The sequence below is a fragment of the Pseudophryne corroboree genome, chromosome 4 (assembly GCF_028390025.1).
Source record: "Pseudophryne corroboree isolate aPseCor3 chromosome 4, aPseCor3.hap2, whole genome shotgun sequence".
NCBI classification, from domain to species: Eukaryota; Metazoa; Chordata; class Amphibia; order Anura; family Myobatrachidae; genus Pseudophryne; species Pseudophryne corroboree.
Window position 1 is genome coordinate 412,446,086 of NC_086447.1, and position 21,704 is coordinate 412,467,789.

General features: G+C 44.3%; 1 long non-coding RNA gene across 6 annotated transcripts in view; it reads right to left on the reverse strand.

Annotated features, from left to right (window-relative positions):
• Positions 1–724: 724 nt before the first annotated feature.
• The window catches only part of LOC134909664 (uncharacterized), a 35,998-nt gene continuing 15,018 nt past the window's right edge, over positions 725–21,704 (reverse strand). For 5 of the 6 annotated variants that reach the window (XR_010175996.1, XR_010175998.1, XR_010176001.1 and 2 more), the window contains 2 exons: positions 17,112–17,228; positions 16,650–17,009 (listed from right to left, as the gene is read on the reverse strand). This is a non-coding gene — a long non-coding RNA (uncharacterized LOC134909664). Of the gene's footprint in view, positions 961–16,649; positions 17,010–17,111; positions 17,229–21,704 lie in introns of those variants that run through there. The other variant, XR_010175997.1, reaches the window with a different exon arrangement.

The window sequence follows — 21,704 nt, forward strand, 5'->3', positions numbered from 1 at the left end:
AGTTATCTGGTTAGGTAGTCTCTGTTATATTGTAGTGTATCATTTGTACTGTGATTCTCTTTTACAAGTATATTAGATATAATACAGTTAATAGGCTTTGGACCCTAAACCAGTATCTGTGTATTTCCTATAGTTTTAAGTGTTCACTTGAGCGTCGGTAACGCTCAAGCAGCTTTGTAGCTAGTCAGGTTACACAAGGTTGCACTTACACCCTGTATTCACATTAAGGTATTCTGTGTATTTCATTGTTAAAAGGTTTAGACATAAAAGGTATAGCGTTGTGAGCGTCTGCGCTGCTGGTGATCTCCTCGTGGTCTCGAGCGTCTGCTACGCCATAGCGAATCATTACGTTAGTCAACAGCCAATAACGTGTCCTGTGATCACTGGGCCGTGAGCGAACGTGACGCTTGAGCGTCTCGCCTACGGCTGAGCGATCGTTACGCAACCAGCGTACCCATACGATACTTCTTAAGTAAACAGCGTACAGTGTTCTTAGACTTCATAAAGGGTTGTTTATACGACAAAGGAATTTAGCATTGTCAATTGGGGGACTCGTCCTATCCTTCACATATCTCTGCTAGGTAATATCAGCAGACATTATCCATCAGCAAAGGGCGGGATCATATTCCTTGCAGTGCTGATTGGATAAGCGTCTGTTTCGCTTAGTAAAGGGTGCTGAGGGAATCTGGGACCGGAGGTAAGAACAGTACGCTATTGTCTTTGAAAATCTGGTTTTTATTTCAATTTGGTGCCAACTACACACTCAGGCCTAGAATAACTTTAGGAGTTTTGAATGATGACTTTCTTTGTGACAAGAGGCCGCATGGTCTGTCCACCATTTTGTGTGACCCTCATGGAGGTGGAAGGGGGAGGAGCAGCGGCCATTTTGGGAAGGTCAAATTTTTTTTTTTTTTCTGAGCGGCTGGTTTTCAGTTGACTCAGGAAACAATCAGCCATCCACTGTCAAAAAGAAATCATCATTTAATGAGTTTTTTTTTTATTATGCATTTATTTAATCTATATCATAGTCAATCATAAGTAATAGTGATTGGTACTTATATGTAATATCTATATGCGTGTGCTTACATCAATGTATGTTATTAGATTAAATTTAGAATTGCATTTTCATCTGTGTAAGTTTCACATCTCACCTTCCTGTTTGCCATTTGCATTGATAACGTGCTAAGAAAGATTTGTTGCTACTCGGTAGTTAAAGTGTAAAAGTAATACATTTAAGGGGTAATTTGTAAAGCACGCACACAGTCTCGCCTAAGAATACAAGGGAGATTTGGGTGGTGTATAGTGAATGATTACACTTAAAGATCATTCACATTGATAAACGTGTAGTGTGTTACTGTGAACGTACTTGGTCTGTGTACAAGTGTGCTTACAAGGACAGAGCGTACGCAATCCAAAGGCAGACGCACGCAGCGTACATTATGCAACGGAGCGTCCGGTTACGCCCACGTAGCTCAAGTCACGATAAGTTGAAATAACGCAAAGGCGATACAGAAGCCACAAGACAATAGCACACATTTGTTCAGTTTCCAAAATTTAGTTTAAATACCTTACTTTACTGTAACGCCTCTGGGGAGAGCTATCAGACTACGGGAAATGATTTTTCTGATCAGAAAACTATAAGAATGATAGTGGGTTGAAAACGGTATGAGTGTATTGAATCCCGCTTTGTGGACTTTGTGATCTATGTGATAAAACGGTATTGAATTCCGCTTTGTGGACTTTGTGATCTGTGTGATCTATGTGGAACGTGATGAGCACGATCTGAGTGAAAACGTGCAACAGAGTGTGATAAAGTTTTCGTTGTATTACGCTCTGGCTGTTTTGGAGCACAGTAGGGAGACTCCAATGATCCTACCATTTATGGGCAACAAGTGTCTATAAGTGGTACGATTGGACCGCACGGTTGTATGTGTGACCAATAACGCAACGTGATATGAGGTCGTATATCCATGCGTAAATCTTGCCCTCATACGTGTTGTAGGGAGCACATGCAAGCGTGATTTGTGTAAAAGAAAAAGGAAGGGAATTTTCTCAGGAAAATCTCTAGAGATAGGGCCTGCAACGGCTACACGTGTCTGCTAGAAGGCGGACCGGAGATACCCGGAGCAGAAGAAGTTCAGTGGAAGAGCTTTAAGGATTTCCAACGAAGTTCTGTGTTTGGTGCATTTTAGGTTTATGGCAGCCAAGTGCACAACACAGAGACGGTCGGAGGTCAGGATTCAGACTCCAGAGGCTTGCAGACCCCGAGGGTCTGCTCGGTTAGTAATGTGGGGGAAATATGGTCCCCACACTGAGACCTTTTGTGATGAATGGACACGAATGACTGCGGGGGATAAGGCACCATTTCCCGGGATAGGTAGTTTTGACTCAGAGGTGTTGCATAATTTAAGGCAAAGGATCAGTCTCATAAAATCCTGGAAACAACGAGTTAAACATGATGATTGTTTGCAGTTATGGCAACAGGAAAGTGAAATGCAAAGAAATGTAACTTACATATCTAACTTTCATCTTGAGAGGAGAGACATGGCATTGAAGAGGATTATGGTTGCAGAGAAATGGCACAATGTTGTACGATAAAAATGCACTTAGTAACTGTATTAAGAATGAAAGTGTTAAATGTAATAATGTTTATGAAAATGAAAGTGTAAAAATTACAAATGTTAACCTGTGCAAGTCGCACCCCATGTTAAACTTCCCTCAGGATTACCAACAAGAAAGTGAGCCCAGAACGATGTCGGCACCTCTTCCAGAAGCCATCCTACAAGACATCCAGGTGGACGCGACCAAATTGGTAAAGGCAATAATCAAACCCCCTAACGGAGGGTCAGGTGAGGTCGTGTCCACAGGTACGTACAATGTTTTATATCACGCACAAACAAATGTACCCCATATTATAAGACCAAAACAAGGTGATGTAATTGAGTTTAGTCCTGTCAGGGTGATCACAGTCCCCAATGGGAAGACTGACGATCAGGGAACCATTCCCGTCAAGGACAGTGCAATGCGCCATCCCTGGTCCCGGACAGAATTGAGATCAATCATGTCTGATTACCCAGATCCTAGGAAAGATCTAACTGTATGATCAAAGATTCACAGAAGGTATACCAACCCCCTAGACAACGACATAATCATGGTATCCAAGGAATCAGGTAGGTACAGGGAAAGCGGTTGATGGTGATGAGCATCCAAGCGTTTGAGGAGGCATCAAATCAACCAAAACCCCAGGCCATTGGCACATGGAGGAACTTAAGGATTTGTGATCGGTGCAAAAGAGAAGGGCATTATGCCAGTAACTGCAACAGCCCACATAAAATCAGACCCCCTAGACATGAAAATGAGCAAAAGTTATGACACACCAAATTACAAGCAGGGATCACATAGGAAGAATTTTGAGCCACACCCATGATAGGTAGTCAAGAAAGGTGATCATACGACTGATGGTAAGCCTGAGGTAACGGTTAATAAATTGGGAGGTCATTCACTGAAAGACACAGGAATGACCAGGTGAAACGTTGTAAATGTATCAGTGAAATGTTTTTTTCTCTCTCTCTCTCTATCCCCATCTCTGACGAGTATTGGTAAGAATTCACACATTGCATACCCACTTGGTCCTTGCAGAAGTCTACCAAACCCCAGCATGACCTCCGCCACAATGTATTTCTGGCCAGATACAGACAGTGGAGTAATGCAGGTGCTGGTGGGGAGGGACTGCTCAAGGAGACCAGTAGACACATAGATATGACAGCCTGATAATCTGACAATGTTTTTCTAATGCTAACAATGTTTTCTTAATGTTGACAATGTTTAAAAATGCTTTGTTTCTCTTTTCTTATTGATGGTTATTGTCGAGTTATGTAATATATATATGCATATGAATTGTTCTCTATCTCTTGTTTTTTTTTGTTTTCTCTCTCTTCTCACTCATGTTTTCATGGTTTAAAGATGGTATGTCACCCCTCAGTTGGACCAATGGTAATGCCAGATTTTTGCTCCTTACAGAAAGATCGCCGGTTAGGAAGGAATATTGCATCACCAGAATGTTCGTTTGGAAGACTGAGAGACAGCACCTTTGAGAGGACAGCAGAACAAGAAGAACAACAAGACGAGAGAACTTATTATCGTAACAAGTTCTCCCCCCCCCCCTCAAACTGATTTCTTATACCCCCTTTACAAATTTCTTCTTTTCTCATCCTGTAAGATGGACTTGCCCCAAGAGACTGCGATATGGATTTTCCCGTTAACCATGATGTTGACCAGAGCAGTCTGTTTCGGTGAGAGTACCAGTGAGGTCGAGAAAGGATCCAGAAAGGTCCTGATGACTGAGACGGAGGTGTAAATTTCCAATAGCAACCCAATCACCAAGCAAAGGCGAGTACCGGGCACGATCTAACAACCATGTTATTTGTAAACAATTGTGAAGGATTGTTAGTTCAAAAAGAAAACTGTATCTGTAGGCTCTGTGACAATGGTTGAGGATGGATGCATAAAGAAATGCCAATCCAGTTTTAATATCCATATGGACCGGCATCCATTGAGTGACTATCACTCCTTAGTGGGTAGTGTGTTAAATAAAACAGATTGTTGGGTATGCTCTCAAGTACCTCAGGGTCATAGTAAATCAGGGCTAGTACCATTTCCTTTAACGGTAGGGGAGGTACTTGAGCTAAAGGGTGGGAGACCGGTGGACAGGAGGTTTAATATCTCCAGCCCTCCTAGTTTGAAGCTCCACCAATACCATGTGGATAGGTCCCTATTATGTTTTAACATCTCCAATCCCCGAAAGCCGGGAAATTGGGAAGTGTCATGGAGCAACCTAACCATGACCTTTTCGCATAGAGCAGATAGGATGCCTACAGATACAGAGCTTGTACGCCACATAGCCAGTAGAGGAAAATCTTTCCGGTATAGGTATACCTTAGGAAATAGGATTACGAGAGTTGGAGAAGTATCACCAGGATACTGTGCACATATCGTACAAACTGATACGTGCCTTAAGCAGATGGAAGAATTAGGGTCAGGAGATTTCACCTGGAAGGTTTGTAACATGGTAATGACATATTCCGTCCCATATGTTCTCCCCGATGATGCATATTTCATATGCGGGAGAAAGGCGTATGAGCGGCTTGCCCCAAACTCTGAAGGATTGTGTTGTATTGGAAAAGTACTACCTGAGGTAATGAGTCTAAGGAGTGAGGAAACTGTAATTAACCTGGATTTGGTATATGACCCAATGATAGAAACCATGATGTGATGAAAATGCGATTATACGGTCCGTTTCTTTCACCTGTTTTTCTGCTTTTCTCCAAGATACAAAGACCCCTTGGACGAGGAAGTTAACGAGACGCTATACAGACAACAGACAAGAACCAAAGATGAAGTTTTGACGACCTATGATATGGACACTTGATGAACTTTGCCATGGATCCCCAGTTTCCCTAGTATTTTAAACTCACGCTAGCCCAACATTTTTTGTAAATCTGATGGCACTGACAAAGCTATTTGCTCATGCCCAAAGAGCAATACAGCGCAAAGAAGACGACTCTCAACAGATACCGAACAAAACTTCAACAACAGATGTACATTTCCCTGACATAGAATATCATTGCATTTTCCATAAGTGTTCTTTATCTTCATCTCTACAACCCTCAGGTAATGACACACATAGTCGATAGGGAATACAGGCACAGATATCAGCAACCACATACCTCCCCCATTCATGTATCATCAACTAAAATGTGCTCCCCCATTTTGTTACAACCACAGCCGAAATGAGCTCGGTAAAGTTTGACAGCCCATCCACAGACCCTTAGTACGGGATAAGAAGGAATTCAAATGTATACTTCGCAATACCTCGAAGCTTGATGTACAACACGTACGGCACGATGATACATGACCCCCCAAACATGGATTCATACACACATGCTTCTGCTTTCTCACTAGGTCATACCCTCTTCACACCTTCTCCTCTCTCCTCCCTTACCCAACCATGGAAATGTATTAACCCCTGACATATATTTTTCTCTTTTTGAAATGTTTTAGGAAGTGGCAGTTATTGGTGACTGCCAAAGGGTGGACTGTCAAAGTCAAAAATATTACATAGAGAGACCATATAAACTGCACACATATAAGCCGCTATACTTGCAAATATGCGCAGCGAGCACAGCAAACACCAGACATAATGGAGATTTAGAATTGGCTGATGAATTAATGTCATGGATGTGTATCATTCGAACCGAACCAGATAAACACATCATGTTTGGTATTGAAGCAAGCAGAATGAGGTGTGGGTTAGTTTGAGGCCTGTTGTGTTGTTGTGGGACATTGCAGCGGATAGATATGATTATATGTATAAAAGCTAAGATCATATTGTTAGAACAATGGATGCTCAAGACAACCTTTTATTAAGTTTTCAGGGCTGAACCTGATTAGCATATACAAAGAGAATGGTGACTCAGTACAAAGGAGAAAGAAAGACCCCTCCCCCAGGTACTGGTCAAACAGGAAGGTAGTGGTCAGGTGTGGCCTCAGAGAACAGATGTAATGTAGCTACACTCACAGACACACACACAGCTACCTGGCACCAAGCAGCATGGCAGCTAAATCCCCAGGACATCTTCCAAACTAAAGGCTAAGTATTGAACTTCACATGGCTAGATAAGGAAACAGACAGATTGCTTTCTGGTTTAAATAGGATATTGTAACTTGGTTGTGTGATTGTTGGGTGTTTGTGGATACTCTGTGAAGTCCGTGATGAATTGGAACAGTATACAATCTGTAGCATAGTATTTGTGGTATTTGTTTGCCTATGGAGATTTAAAATAGATTGTGCTGGTTAGTTATAATATATATCCTGTTAATCATAAATACCACCATGCAGTTACGTTTGTGTTAATTACATTGTGATCTGGTCTTGTGATGAATATGCTCTGGTTATTGAGATACTGAAGTTGTTTGGGATGTGAAATTGTGAGATGGTTCTAGGAAGTTGGATTACATTGTGAAAGGTGATTTAGATGGTTTGGAATTGTAAAATCAGAACATATGCATTGTTTTGAGGCTTGGACATTTTGGAATAAAGTGCCATGTGTTTGGACCTGCAAATCTAAAATGGCTGCTGCTGGATGTCTTCCCCTCCCCCTTTCAGCCATGTGGTGTGGTCTTTGGAATCAAGTGGAGGTTTCTCAAAATGGAGTCTAGCTTCCATCCCATGCTGTATTCAGCATTGACTAACTGCGCAGCGATTGTCTCTCACATGTGTAGTTTTATCTGCAACCATGTTGTCTCTTATTTAATGTTATCATGAGCCATTTCTCTCTATCTCTCTCTTCTTCTCTTCCCCTTCCATTTTCCCATAAATAGTAATTGTATTGTATTGTATTTCTTGTGTAGTTATCTGGTTAGGTAGTCTCTGTTATATTGTAGTGTATCATTTGTACTGTGATTCTCTTTTACAAGTATATTAGATATAATACAGTTAATAGGCTTTGGACCCTAAACCAGTATCTGTGTATTTCCTATAGTTTTAAGTGTTCACTTGAGCGTCGGTAACGCTCAAGCAGCTTTGTAGCTAGTCAGGTTACACAAGGTTGCACTTACACCCTGTATTCACATTAAGGTATTCTGTGTATTTCATTGTTAAAAGGTTTAGACATAAAGGTATAGCGTTGTGAGCGTCTGCGCTGCTGGTGATCTCCTCGTGGTCTCGAGCGTCTGCTACGCCATAGCGAATCATTACGTTAGTCAACAGCCAATAACGTGTCCTGTGATCACTGGGCCGTGAGCGAACGTGACGCTTGAGCGTCTCGCCTACGGCTGAGCGATCGTTACGCAACCAGCGTACCCATACGATACTTCTTAAGTAAACAGCGTACAGTGTTCTTAGACTTCATAAAGGGTTGTTTATACGACAAAGGAATTTAGCATTGTCAGACTGTTAGGTAATGTGGGGGTTAGGGGCTGGCTAGTGAATGTATTATTGGGGGCAGACCTAAAGCGATTGCCCATTTAAAAAAGCCCCAATTCCCCTAATACTAAATTATTCAGGACCATCTCTGTAGTCTCTATCACAGTGCACATTATTAACAGAAATAAATAACGGGGTTTTTTTTTGGCTGTACAAGATATTTTTTCTAAACATTATGTGGGAATGACCAAAAATTATTTTTTTTGCACCAAGTACAAGATTAACAAGTACTGCAAGTTATGCCAAATAAATGAGTTGAGTGAACATGTCCTACTTGGTATACAAGCAATACAGAAACTGTCTAACTTGGAAGAGCAAACTGGGGATAACAAGTAAGATGAAATATAGAGACTGTGGGAGCAATATATTTTGTATTGACACTAACTAAATCCAGTGGTATATTTAAAAAATAAAAATTCGCAGAAATTGCTTCTATAATAAAAAGGTTATTCGACAGATGTAAAAAAAGAAAAGAGTTCACACTTAGGGGCATATTCAATTAGCAACATAATTTCAGCCGCAAAAAAAATAAAGAGATGCAGGCATCGTGACAAATTTAAAATTACCATGGGTATGTGCTTTCCCAACACCTGCAGTATTAAATTGAAAAACAAAACAAAAACAAAAGTCTGGGCACAGAAGGATCACTAGTGCAGTTATCGCTGGCTAGGACCTCACACATTATGCCATTGTACCTGTGCCAAATAGGCTGCCACTCACACCCCTCACCGATGTGTTTTTATTGCCGCTCCTCTCTCTGTTGTGCCTGGCTGCCGCATGCTCGCACACATACGAAGTGGAAGAGGAGGAGGAAGGCTTGAGTGAACTCCGCATGTCAGGAAAGCAGAGGAGGAGGACAGCACTGCTAGAAGGTAAGGTACTTATGACTAATAAAGCTAATTGGAAACTTTCAATTACTTCACTAGTCATGGGGGTGGTGGGGAAGCGGTGTCCGAGGGATTCTGAAGCAAGCTCCTACAACTTTTCCTTAAAATAACGATTTTAGGAAAAATCAGTCTTGCTCTAAGTTGCGGGGAAAAAATAGGATTTTAATACCTACCGGTAAATCCTTTTCTCTTAGTCCGTAGAGGATGTTGGGGTCACATCAAGAACCATGGGGTATAGACGGGATCCGCAGGAGACATGGGCACTTTAAGACTTTCAAAGGGTGTGAACTGGCTCCTCCCTCTATACCCCTTCTCCAGACTCCAGTTATATGAACTGTGCCCAGGGAGACGGACATTTAGACGAAAAGGATTTATTGTTAAACTAAGGTGAGATACATACCAGCTCACACCTCAAGCACGCCGTACAACATGGCATTCAACATAACGCAAGTCAACGGCATGAACAACGTCCGCAACAGGCTGACTAAAAACGTAACACAACATGTGTTGAAACGTAACAAAAAACTGCAGACACAGTACGCACTGGGACGGGCGCCCAGCATCCTCTACGGACTAAGAAAAAAGGATTTACCAGTAGGTATTAAAATCCTATTTTCTCATACGTCCTAGAGCAGAGGTTCTCAAACTCGGTCCTCGGGGGCACACACAGTGCATGTTTTGTAGGTAACCCAGCAGGTGCACAGGTGTATTAATTACTCACTGACACATTTTAAAAGGTCCACAGGTGGAGCTAATTATTTCACTTGCGATTCTGTGAGGAGACCTGCAAAACATGCACTGTGTGTGCCCCCGAGGACCGAGTTTGAGAACCTCTGTCCTAGAGGATGCTTTGGTCACATCAAGAACCATGGGGTTATACCAAAGCTCTAGAACGGGCGGGAGAGTGCGGATGACTCTGCAGCACTGATTGACCAAACATGAGGTCCTCATCAGTCAGGGTATCAAACTTGTAGAACTTCGCAAAGGTGTTGGTTTCCGACCAAGTAGCCGCTCGGCAAAGTTGTAATGCCGAGACCCCCCGGGCAGCCGCCCAGGACGAGCCCACCTTTCTGGTAGAATGGGCCTTCACAGATTTCGGTAACGGCAATCCAGCCGTAGAATGAGCATGCTGAATCGTATGACAGATCCAGCGCGCAATAGTCTGCTTGGAAGCAGGAGCCCCAATCTTGTTGTGAGCATACAGGACAAACAGAGCCTCCGTTTTCCTAAACTGAGCCGTTCTGGCGACATAAATTTCAAAGCTCTGACTACATCGAGAAACTTCGATTCCAGCAAGGCGTCAGTAGCCACTGGCACCACAATAGGTTGGTTCAAGTGGAACGACGAAACCTTCGGCAGAAATTGCTGACGAGTCCTCAACTCTGCTCTATCTTCATGGAAGATCAAATAAGGGCTCTTGTGAGACAAGGCCGCTAATTCAGACACCCGCCTTGCGGATGCCAAGGCCAACAGCATGACCACTTTCCAAGTGAGGAATTTAAACTCTTCCTTCTGTAAAGGTTCAAACCAATGAGACTGAAGGAATTGCAACACCACGTTAAGAACCCACGGTGCCACTGGGGGCACAAAGGGAGGTTGGATGTGTAACACGCCTTTCACAAAAGTCTGAACTTCTGGAAGGGAGGCCAATTGTTTTTGGAAGAAAACCGATAAGGCTGAAATTTGTACGTTAATTGAGCCCAACTTTAGGCCCGCATCCACACCAGCTTGTAGAAAATAGAGAAAACGTCCTAACTGAAATTCTTCCGTAGGAGCATTCCTGGATTCACACCAAGACACGTATTTTCTCCAAATACGGTGGTAATGTTTAGACGTTACTTCTTTCCTGGCCTGAATAAGAGTGGGGATGACTTCCTTGGGAATACCCTTTCGGGCTAGGATCCGGCATTCAACCGCCAAGCCGTCAAACGAAGTTGCGGTAAGTCTTGGAACACGCACGGCCCCTGCTGTAACAGATCCTCCCTCAGAGGAAGAAGCCAGGGATCTCCTATAAGTAATTCCTGAAGATCTGGATACTAAGCCCTCCTTGGCCATTCTGAAAAAATGAGGATCGCTTGAACCCTTGTTCTTCTTATGATCTTTATTACTTTTGGAAGTGGAAGCGGAGGAAACACATACACCGACTGAAACACCCACGGTGTCACTAGGGCGTCCACTGCTATTGCTTGACGGTCTCTCGACCTGGAACAATATCTCTGAAGTTTCTTGTTGAGGCGAGACACCATCATGTCTATTTGAGGAATTCCCCAAAGGCTTGTCACTTCTACAAAGACCTCTTGATGAAGACCCCACTCTCCTGGATGGAGATCGTGTCTGCTGAGAAAGTCTGCTTCCCAGTTGTCCACTCCTGGAATGAAGATCGCTGACAGAGCGCTTGTATGCCTTTCCGCCCAGCAGAGAACCTTTGTGGCCTCTGCCATTGCCGCTCTGCTCTTTGTTCCGCCCTGGCGGTTTATGTACGTTACTGCTGTTATGTTGTCCGACTGAATCAAGACGGGCCTATTGCGAAGAAGATGTTCCGCTTGCAGAAGGCCATTGTAAATGGCCCTTCGCTCCAGAACGTTTATGTGTAGACAAATTTCCTGGCTTGACCATCTTCCCTGGAAGCTTTCCCCCTGTGTGACTGCTCCCCAGCCTCGGAGACTCGCATCCGTGGTCACTAAGATCCAGTCCTGGATCCTGAACCTGCGTCCCTCTAGGAGGTGAGAGCTGTGCAGCCACCACAGGAGTGAGATTCTGATCTTGGAAGACAGGATTATCCTTCGATGCATGTGGAGATGGGACCCGGACCACTTGTCCAACAGGTCCCACTGAAACACTCTGGCATGGAATCTGCCAAACTGAATGGCCTCGTAGGCCGCCACTATCTTCCCCAGCAACAGAGTGCATTCATGGATCGATACTTTTGCTGGTTTCAGAATTTGTTTGACGAGGTTCTGAATTTCCAGAGCCTTTTCCACTGGAAGAAAAACTCTCTGTAATTCTGTGTCCAGAATCATTCCAAAAAACGACAGCCGTCTCGTCGGAACCAACTGTGATTTTGGCAAGTTTAGGAGCCAACCATGTGGCTGCAGAATTGTCAGGGAGAGCGTAATGTTCTGCAGTAATTGGTCCTTGGATCTCGCCTTTATCAGGAGATCGTCCAAGTACGGGGTAATTGTGACTCCTTGCTTGCGCAGGAGAACCATCATTTCGGCCATTACTTTGGTGAAAATCCTCGGAGCTGTGGACAGACCAAACGGCAACGTCTGAAATTGGTAATGACAATCCTGAACTGCAAACCTCAGGTAAGCCTGATGTGGAGGATAAATGGGAACATGTAAGCAGGCATCCTTTATGTCTACAGACACCATAAAATTCCCCTCCTCCAGACTGGAGATCACTGCCCGGAGAGATTCCATCTTGAATTTGAATTTTCTTAGGTAGAAATTTAGGGATTTGAGGTTCAGGATTGATCTGACTGAGCCGTCTGGCTTCGGGACCACGAACAGGCTCGAATAAAAGCCTTCTCCCTGTTGCGACGGGGGAACCCCGACAATGACTTGATTGTGACACAATTTTTGTATTGCGGCACACACCACCTCCCTGTCCGGAAGAGAAGCTGGTAAGGCCGATTTGTAAAATCGGTGAGGGGGAACGTCTTGAAACTCCAGTCTGTACCCCTGGGACACTATTTCTAAAAACCCATGGGTCCAGGGCCGAACGAGCCCAGAACTGACTGAAGAGCTTGAGACGTGCCTCCACCGGTGCGGACTCCTGCAGAGGAGCCCCAGCGTCATGCGGTGGATTTGGCAGAAGCTAGGGAGGACTTCTGCTCCTGGGAACCGGCCACGGCCGGTGATCGTTTACCTTTTCCCTTTCCTCTAGTAGCAAGGAAGGAAGACCCTCGGCCTTTTCTGTACTTATTGGGCCGAAAGGACTGCATCTGATAGTGGTGTGCTTTCTTTTGTGGTGCAGGCACATAAGGTAAAAATGATGATTTACCCGCGGTAGCTGTAGAATCAGCGAGGCCGTCACCAAACAATACAGCACCTTTATACGGTAGAGACTCCATAGCTTTCTTAGAGTCAGCATCAGCATTCCATTGATGAATCCACAATGCTCCCCTAGCTGAGACTGCCATGGCATTGGCCCTTGATCCCAAGAGGCCAATATCCCTCGCAGCTTCCTTTAGGTAGACTGCAGCGTCCCTGATATAACCTAGTGTCAAAAGAATACTATCCCTATCCAGGGTATCTATTTCAGATGACAAGTTATCTGCCCATTTTTCGATAGCGCTACTCACCCACGCAGATGTAATGGCTGGTCTGAGTAGCGTACCCGTGGCGACATAAATGGATTTTAATGTATTTTCCTGCCTACGATCCGCAGGATCCTTTAGGGCTGCCATGTCAGGGGACGGAAGAGCCACCTTTTTGGACAGCCGTGATAGAGCTTTGTCCACAATTGATATGTAATACGTCTTTTATTGCCACAATCATGTACTGAATGCTCTTTGCCAGTTTTGGATCTAATCTGGCATCACTATAGTCGACACTTGAGTCAGTGTCCGTGTCGGTATCCGTGTCTGCCAGCTGGGCAAATGAACGTTTTTGTGAACTTGAGGGGGTCTGGACTTGTAACAACACATACTCTACGGATTTCTTCCATGCCTGGTTCTGAGACTCAGATTTATCCAATCTCTTATTTATCAGAGCCACATTAGCATTCAAAGCACCCAAAACATTCACCCAATCAGGTGTCGGCGGTGCCGACAGGGTCACTCCCACAGCCGTTTGTGTCCCTAACATAGTCTCCTCCTGGGAAGAGCACTCCACCTCAGATATGCCGACACACGCAGGCGCGCACGCAGGAGGGGTTTCCGAGTACCTAGAAACCCCCCCAAGCCGCCGATCTATCGAACAACTGGCAGTCACGGTGCCAAGCAGGAGATAAAGGGGCCGGCATACCGCAATCACTGTTTGGTCTAAGGGTTGCTGCGGTTACCGCTTTACCTTTAAACGTTCCCACCGCCCACTGCGCCCAGCCAATCCGGGAGGGTTTCCTGCGACACGCTCGAGGTTGCCGGGACAACGACAAGCCCAGAGAGCCGGTGCGCTGACCAATGGGAGGCGTCGGCTCTGGACCCGTGATGACCCCGGAAGAGTGGCAGAGACGCTTCTGCTGCTGCTGTTCGGGCTCAGAGTGCAGTCCCAGTGGGTGAGACCTGTGGTGGCGGGCGGTGCAGGAGCCGCCTGGCTGGGACTGGTAGGTAGTAGTCTGTGCCTGAGATAGGTATAATGCTATAGGGGAGGGGGGCACTCTATCTTTATTTGGGAGGCACGCAGAGTCATTACAGGTATATGCAGGTGGGGTTGACTGGAATTCAGTAGTTCTATGGGGAGGGGAATTGTCAATAATAAACCTATATGGGGGTGGACAGAAAGCAATACAGGGGCATGAGACCACTAAAGCTGAAGGTGGTGGTGGGGGCGGGGGGGGGGGGGGGGGGGGGGAGGGGGGCACACAGAATCAACAGTATAATCAGTTGTTATTTATGTAGCACTCACATATTCCGCAGCGCTGTACAGAGAATATTTGGCCATTCACATCAGTCCCTGCCTCAGTTGAGCTTACATTCGCTAGCACATGTACACGTACACACATTCAGGCTAGGGAGAGTTTTGTCGGGAGTCAATTACCAGTATATTTTTGGATTGTGGGAGGAAACCGGAGTACCCAGAGGAAACCCACACAAGCACGGGGAAAACATACAAACTCCACACAGTTAGAGCCAGAGGGCCTTATTCAGCTCGCATCAACCGCATTCTCCCGTGGTCGCCATAGGCAAAAGCAGGAAGGGGGGGGTGTTCCAGTTGCCTGTAAGCCCCCCTCCTCTTGGCAAGTAGTTCAAATTATGACAACAACTGCAATGGTATATCATACGATTAATACAGCTGCTGCTGCCACATCATGCAATATTCATACTCAGTGATGGCAGCTTCTTCTTCCAAGTTTGCGGTGTGTGTGGATCTGATTGATCCTCAATCAGTTCACTGGACCAGAGAGTAGCTACCAGTAAGAAGAGACAGGAGTCTTACCATGCAGTGGGAAATGTGTGATTAGAAAGTGCGGTACTGGGGTTCTATTATGTTTGTGTATTTATTTATTATGGAATGTTTAACATTTTCCTGACCATTTCTTTATATTATTTAAATGTTTGATGCAGCCTATACTAGAGACAGTCTATAGTGTTAAATATTAATACTGTTTTCCATACAGTATCCAGTGTATAAAAAGACCAATGTTTACATTAGTGTCCAGGGACATTAAAAGATTCTTCTACTGCTCCCCAGATTCCCGCAGTTGCTCCTATGTTCCGTAGAAATGGAGATTGAAGACTTCATTTGGAAACCCCCCTCTAGAAATCCTGCGTTTGCCACTGACACGTGCACCCAACACCCACAGACACACTGGGCCTATAGGGGACAGACCCACAGTAAAGCCTGTCAGAGGGACACAGAGGGAGTTTTTGCCAGCTCACACCCTAGCGCTCAATCCCGGTCTGAAACACCACTGAAAATGCCCCAGACCTGCAGCGCTTCTATAATTAACATATAATGCACCAAAATAACTGTGCCCCCCCCGTTTTTCACCCTGATACATATGCAGTGTGAGGAAGGACCAGAGTCTCTGCAGCCTTGTGTAGAGAAAATGGCGCCGGGCTGTGTGCTGTGAGGGCTAAGCTCCGCCCCCGTATTGGCATGCTTCAGACCCGCTCTTTTCAAATAAATTTTTATACTGGCGGGATCCGGACAGTGCCCTGGCACTATGTCCGCTCTTACCAGTTACTTCTAGAGGTCATATATGCTGCCCAGGGCGCCCCCCTCGCGCCCTGCACCCTGTAGTGCCGCTGTGTGTGGGAGCATGGCGCAAAGCGTGCGAGCGCTGCGGTACCTCAGAAGCCGTCACTGAAGTCTTCTTTTCTTCTTCTACTCACCTGTCTTCTGACTTCTGGCTCTGCAAGGGGGGTGACGGCGGGCTCTGGGAACAAGCATCTAGGCGTACCTAGCGGTCAGACCCTCAGGAGCTAATGGTGTCCTGTAGCCAAAGAAGCAAAGCCTTTAAACTCACAGAAGTAGGTCTGACTTCTCTCCCCTAAGTCCCACGAAGCAGGGAGACTGTTGCCAGCAGTACTCCCTGAAAATAATAAACCTAACATAAGTCTTTTTCAGAGAAACTCAGTAGAGCTCCTCAGAGGGCATCCAGTCTCACTGGGCACAGATTCTAAACTGGAGTCTGGAGGATGGGCATAGAGGGAGGAGCCAGTTCACACCCTTTGAAAGTCTTAAAGTGCCCATGTCTCCTGCGGATCCCGTCTATACCCCATGGTTCTTGATGTGACCCCAGCATCCTCTAGGACGTATGAGAAAAGCACATGATTGTCTCTGCTTCAACTGAATATGAAAAACCTTGCGGCTATGGGAAAAACCCAGCTGTAGGGTCTTTCAAAATAGTGCTCACAACTGAATATACCCCTTAATGTTGCATTCAAATTTGGATTTAAACTATTATTTAATTTAATAAGTGAAATTATAAAGTGATTTATTTCTTTTTCCATACACACAGACATGATCACCAAAAATATGCATCTGCCTAGTCATTTTAAAGAACAGTGCCAAGCTATTTTATGAGGACAGGCGTGCCAGACAACGTACTGAAAGACAAGGTAATTTAATTTTTTCCCTCTTCTGCTACAAGCACTCCAAACGCTGTGACATTGTCCCATGGATATATTTAGGGGGCAGGAAACTATGCAACATTCAGACAATTTAACACATTTTATTTGCCTATCTGGTAATTAGAAAAAGAAATGAAAAGTTTATTTTACCTTTCAGAAACACAAAAGCCACAAAAAGTAAAAGGCACAAAATGTTGGCAACCATACACTGTCCTGCATATTGAATCCCTTTATGAATGGTCTGTGGCTCTCTAGCCTGCAGTCATGTCTCCTTACAAGCCTTGGACAGATAAGATGTGTGCATCCATCTCTGGATCAGAAACTGCAAACTACGTCAGGGGGCATAAAGTGGACCGTTGATGTTGAAGAACAGTCATGAAATAGCACCGGTTGCCACCTATTCTCAACCAAAGGAAAAAGATACAGAGTAAGAGGTAAAGGAGAGATTGTTCAAATTCTTTTTCCCCCCGACTAACCCATTGAGCAGTAAGGAACTTACCCCAAACATACTCCCCATGAAAATAAATGGGTTTCGACCAAGTGGATCACTGCACAAATACTACAGTCATGACCTGTTTATTCATTTTATTTGTGGGCAATATGCTTGAATCCAGACCTTAGGGGGGGAAAAAAGAAAAAAAAAAAAAAAGTTTATTTTGTGTTGCATTTCTTCTATACATTGTTGAAATTAAATGCAAATCCCACTTTAAATGCCAGTATCTATTGTGCAAAGAGGTTTCTAGCATTTTAAAATTTTGTGACAGTTGATGTTTTCTGTAACTGTGGATAAGCTTAATATATTGTTAGGACAGTTCCTACCGAGGGTTACATCAATAAAATTAGCTATCTGAGAAAGACACCATGGGGCAGATGTATTAACCTGGAAAAAGGATAAAGAAGTGATAAAGCCCCAGCCAATCATAACTTATTCGAAAAATGACAGTTACAGTAGGAGCTGACTGGCTAGTGCGTTATCACCTTGCACTTATCACTTCTTTATCCCTTCTCCAGGCTTAATACATCTGCCCCATGTTAGAGCTTCTTAATGCGACTCCTTTATTTCCTTAATTCTACCATTAAGCTTTTAAGTGTTGTGGATCAACAAAACTGACAGTTTAAAAGAATATGCAATAATTCAACTGCTAAGACAAACAAGTCATGGTGATAGATTGAAAAAGGTCCTCTACTTAACAATCTTAGTATTGTAGCTGTCACTGTACACAATCATGGATAGGTTCTGGTGCTCATTAGCAATACTCTATAGCAGGGCTGGCCAAACCGGTCCTCGAGATCTACCAACAGGTCATGTTTTCCAGGCCTCCTGGAGATCTGTAGAATTGTCAGTTAGGAATGAATGCAGCACATCTTAATTAGTAATGACTACACCTGTGCACCAGCTAGGTGGTCTGGAAAATGTGAACTGTTGGTAGATCTCGAGGACTGGTTTGGCCAGCCCTGCTCTATAGGTTCTCAAAAAGTCAACGTTTTCCAGGTGCACAGGTGTATTTATTACTCACTGACATTTTAAAATATCTACAGGTGGAACTAAATTATTCCACTTGTGATTCTGTGAGGAGACCTGCAAAACATGCACTGTGTGGGGTCCGGAGGACAGAGTTTGAAAACATGTGCTCTAGGGGACTTTAAAATGATCATCTTATATTTCTATAGATATTAGGACATCATGTTAACGGCCATTTACGGAGAATCTAGGTTTTGAAATAATCAGAATATTGATTATTACCATTGCTATTATTGTAGGATGCTTCTACTGTACCTTATGTATGAACTCATCTATACTCGTTAGCATCTTCCATGACAATATGTAGATTATTTCACTTGTAGCTAAATAAATAAATCTTCTTGCAAGATATCCTACTGGTATTACATTAAATGTAATAAATAAATGATATTTAATTAGCAGTAGTGAGTCATTAGTGCAGTTGTGGAAGGACAGAGATAACATTGTTTATTGTATATGAAATCCATGAAAGTGATTTTTGGGATCAGGAAGCATAGCCAAATCCAGTAGCACTGGTGATCTTATTTGGCTGCAGAGAAAAAAAAAAAATCAATCATGGACCCTAGTATGTGGTAGACAATGTAGACTGTAAAGGGGGGTGCTAAAAAATAAATGATAAACGACAGATATCGTTATTGCATATTTTTAGGCTTATATCGTTCAGTGTGTATGGGGGCTATATTTATGACCGAGGAGCGATGCGCGCTCCCACATGCCGTTCAGCGATCACCAATATTGAGCTGACATGCAGCTCAATCCATCAATGTCGGGCTTAGCTGCATGTTCGGGAATGCTGGCGGTGACATCACTCAACGTTATCATTGAACGATAATGTTCAGTGTGTACGCACTATATCGTTGAACGCTATATCGTTAAACAATATAGTCGTCTATCGCTGGCAATACCACCTCACCTAATGTATACCCGTCTTTATGCTTTGTACACCTGGCCAATTCACTGACTGGCTGACCAAGTGACAGATTGGTAAGTGTGTAAGCTTACCAAATCTGCTGCTTGATACAAAGGCCAGACATAACAACTTGGCAGGCATTTCAATGGAGCCAGCATAACGGGTTGGTCGTTCAGTTGCACGTAGACACAGGCAGTTGTTCCAATATATAGCAACATATGCAGTGCTGCAGAGCCAACGTAATATAAACTGGGTACACACTGGAGCGATATCAGCCCATAATGGGATCCGGTCATCGACTCCAATGCTGGTGCCAGAATACAGACTGCTGGCATCCCAAATGTAAGGAAAGTTAGTGCAAATTGCTCCATGTGTACATAGCTTGCGATACCAATGCATGCTCCCGTGGGGTCGGTTTCGCAAGAAAAGATAGACTGTGCAGGCAAGTCAATCTTGACTATATAGTGTACAATCTAATACACAGTGCATGTTTTGTAGGTAAGGTGCACAGGTGTATTTATTACCACTGACACATTTTAAAACATCAACAGGTGGAGCTAATTATTTCACTTGTGATTCTGTGAGGAGATCTGCAAAACATGCACTGTGTGGGCTCCTGAGGACCGAGTTTGAGAACCTGTGATCTAATACATAGTATAGTCAAAATTGGCACTTAGTATCAGTAGTTCAGGAGAAATCGCAAAGTCAAAATCGAAGATAGTCAATATCTCACTGTGTATATGCACCTTCAGGAACAATTAATTAATATTAAAGAGGCAAGCTCTCTGAAACATTGAACATTTTAGCCCTATAGTTTCCTTGTATTCAGTTGACTGAATGCATCAGAACGAAATGGGAAGACAGAATACTATTGTTTCCAGGTCACTGTTTGATTTACCGAAGTCTACAATATCAATTTACTGTGTGGCTGTCACATGTATTACTAAATACTTTATAGAGAGTACAAAACATTAGGGGGGGGGGGGGGATGTGTGTGTGTTTTCACATTCCTCTTTATATCAGCTATGCCAAGAGTTAATAAGTACCTCTTAGGCATGCATCTGGTAATCACTGTACTTCGCAAATAGTTATCTCCTTTTTCAATACTTCCATGGAGGGCAAACAATGAGAGCTACCAGATTTACATTGCTCAAAAAAAAAAAAAAAAAAAAATCAGGGGAGGGGACAAGGAGGGGGATGTGGTCACAGTGCACAGAACAGTCACAAAACGCCCGGTGGCGGCAAACTGTGCATGCGCAGCCATAAACATTGCGGTCACATCCCCAACGGATGTGACTGTCGCCTGTTAATCACATTGCAGTGTTGTGGGTGTGGTGTTACAGCGTTGCGGGGGCGTCGTCGGAAAAACAGGGGTGGGCTGGGACCATTTTTGGGACGGCTGCGCAACGTTACATGCAGCCACTCTGGGGGGGGGGGGAGGGGGAAATGCCCGCTGCCCGCCTGACAGAGCAGCCTGACTCCAAGGGGTCAACCTTAGTTCTGATGCGGATGCATCGGTAGGCATTACACATGCTGGGCAGCCCTCAGCATGTGCAGAGATGAACGCAGATCTGGCTGCGAACGCACTATGGGACAGATGTATTAAGCCTAGAAAAATGATAACGCACCAGCCAATCATTATGGGTTTGAAAAAGGACAGGAGCTGATTGGTTAATGCATTATCACGTCTCCAGGCTTAATACATCTGCCCCCATGTTCTATGTGACTGTTGTTGCCATGGTATTCAATGAAACTTTGGAAAAGTTGAGGGATACTCAATCATTAAAAACATTCTGAAGACACAAACAAGGTGAAAAAAAATAAGATTTTACTTACCGATAAATCTATTTCTCGTAGTCCGTAGTGGATGCTGGGGACTCCGTCAGGACCATGGGGAATAGCGGCTCCGCAGGAGACAGGGCACAAAAGCAAGCTTTTAGGATCACATGGTGTGTACTGGCTCCTCCCCCTATGACCCTCCTCCAAGCCTCAGTTAGGTACTGTGCCCGGACGAGCGTACACAATAAGGAAGGATCTTGAATCCCGGGTAAGACCCAAACCAGCCACACCAATCACACCGTACAACTTGTGATCTGAACCCAGTTAACAGTATGATAACAATGAAGTAGCCTCTAAAAAAGATGGCTCACAACAATAATAACCCGATTTTTGTAACAATAACTATGTACAAGTAATGCAGACAATCCGCACTTGGGATGGGCGCCCAGCATCCACTACGGACTACGAGAAATAGATTTATCGGTAAGTAAAATCTTATTTTCTCTAACGTCCTAGTGGATGCTGGGGACTCCGTCAGGACCATGGGGATTATACCAAAGCTCCCAAACGGGCGGGAGAGTGCGGGTGACTCTGCAGCACCGAATGAGAGAACTCCAGGTCCTCCTCAGCCAGGGTATCAAATTTGTAGAATTTTACAAACGTGTTCCCCCCCTGACCACGTAGCTGCTCGGCAAAATTTTAAAGCCGAGACCCCCTCGGGCATCCGCCCAAGATGAGCCCACCTTCCTTGTGGAATGGGCATTGACAGATTTTGGCTGTGGCAGGCCTGCCACAGACTGTGCAAGCTGAATTGTACTACAAATCCAACGAGCAATAGTCTGCTTAGAAGCAGGAGCACCCATCTTTTGGGGTGCATACAA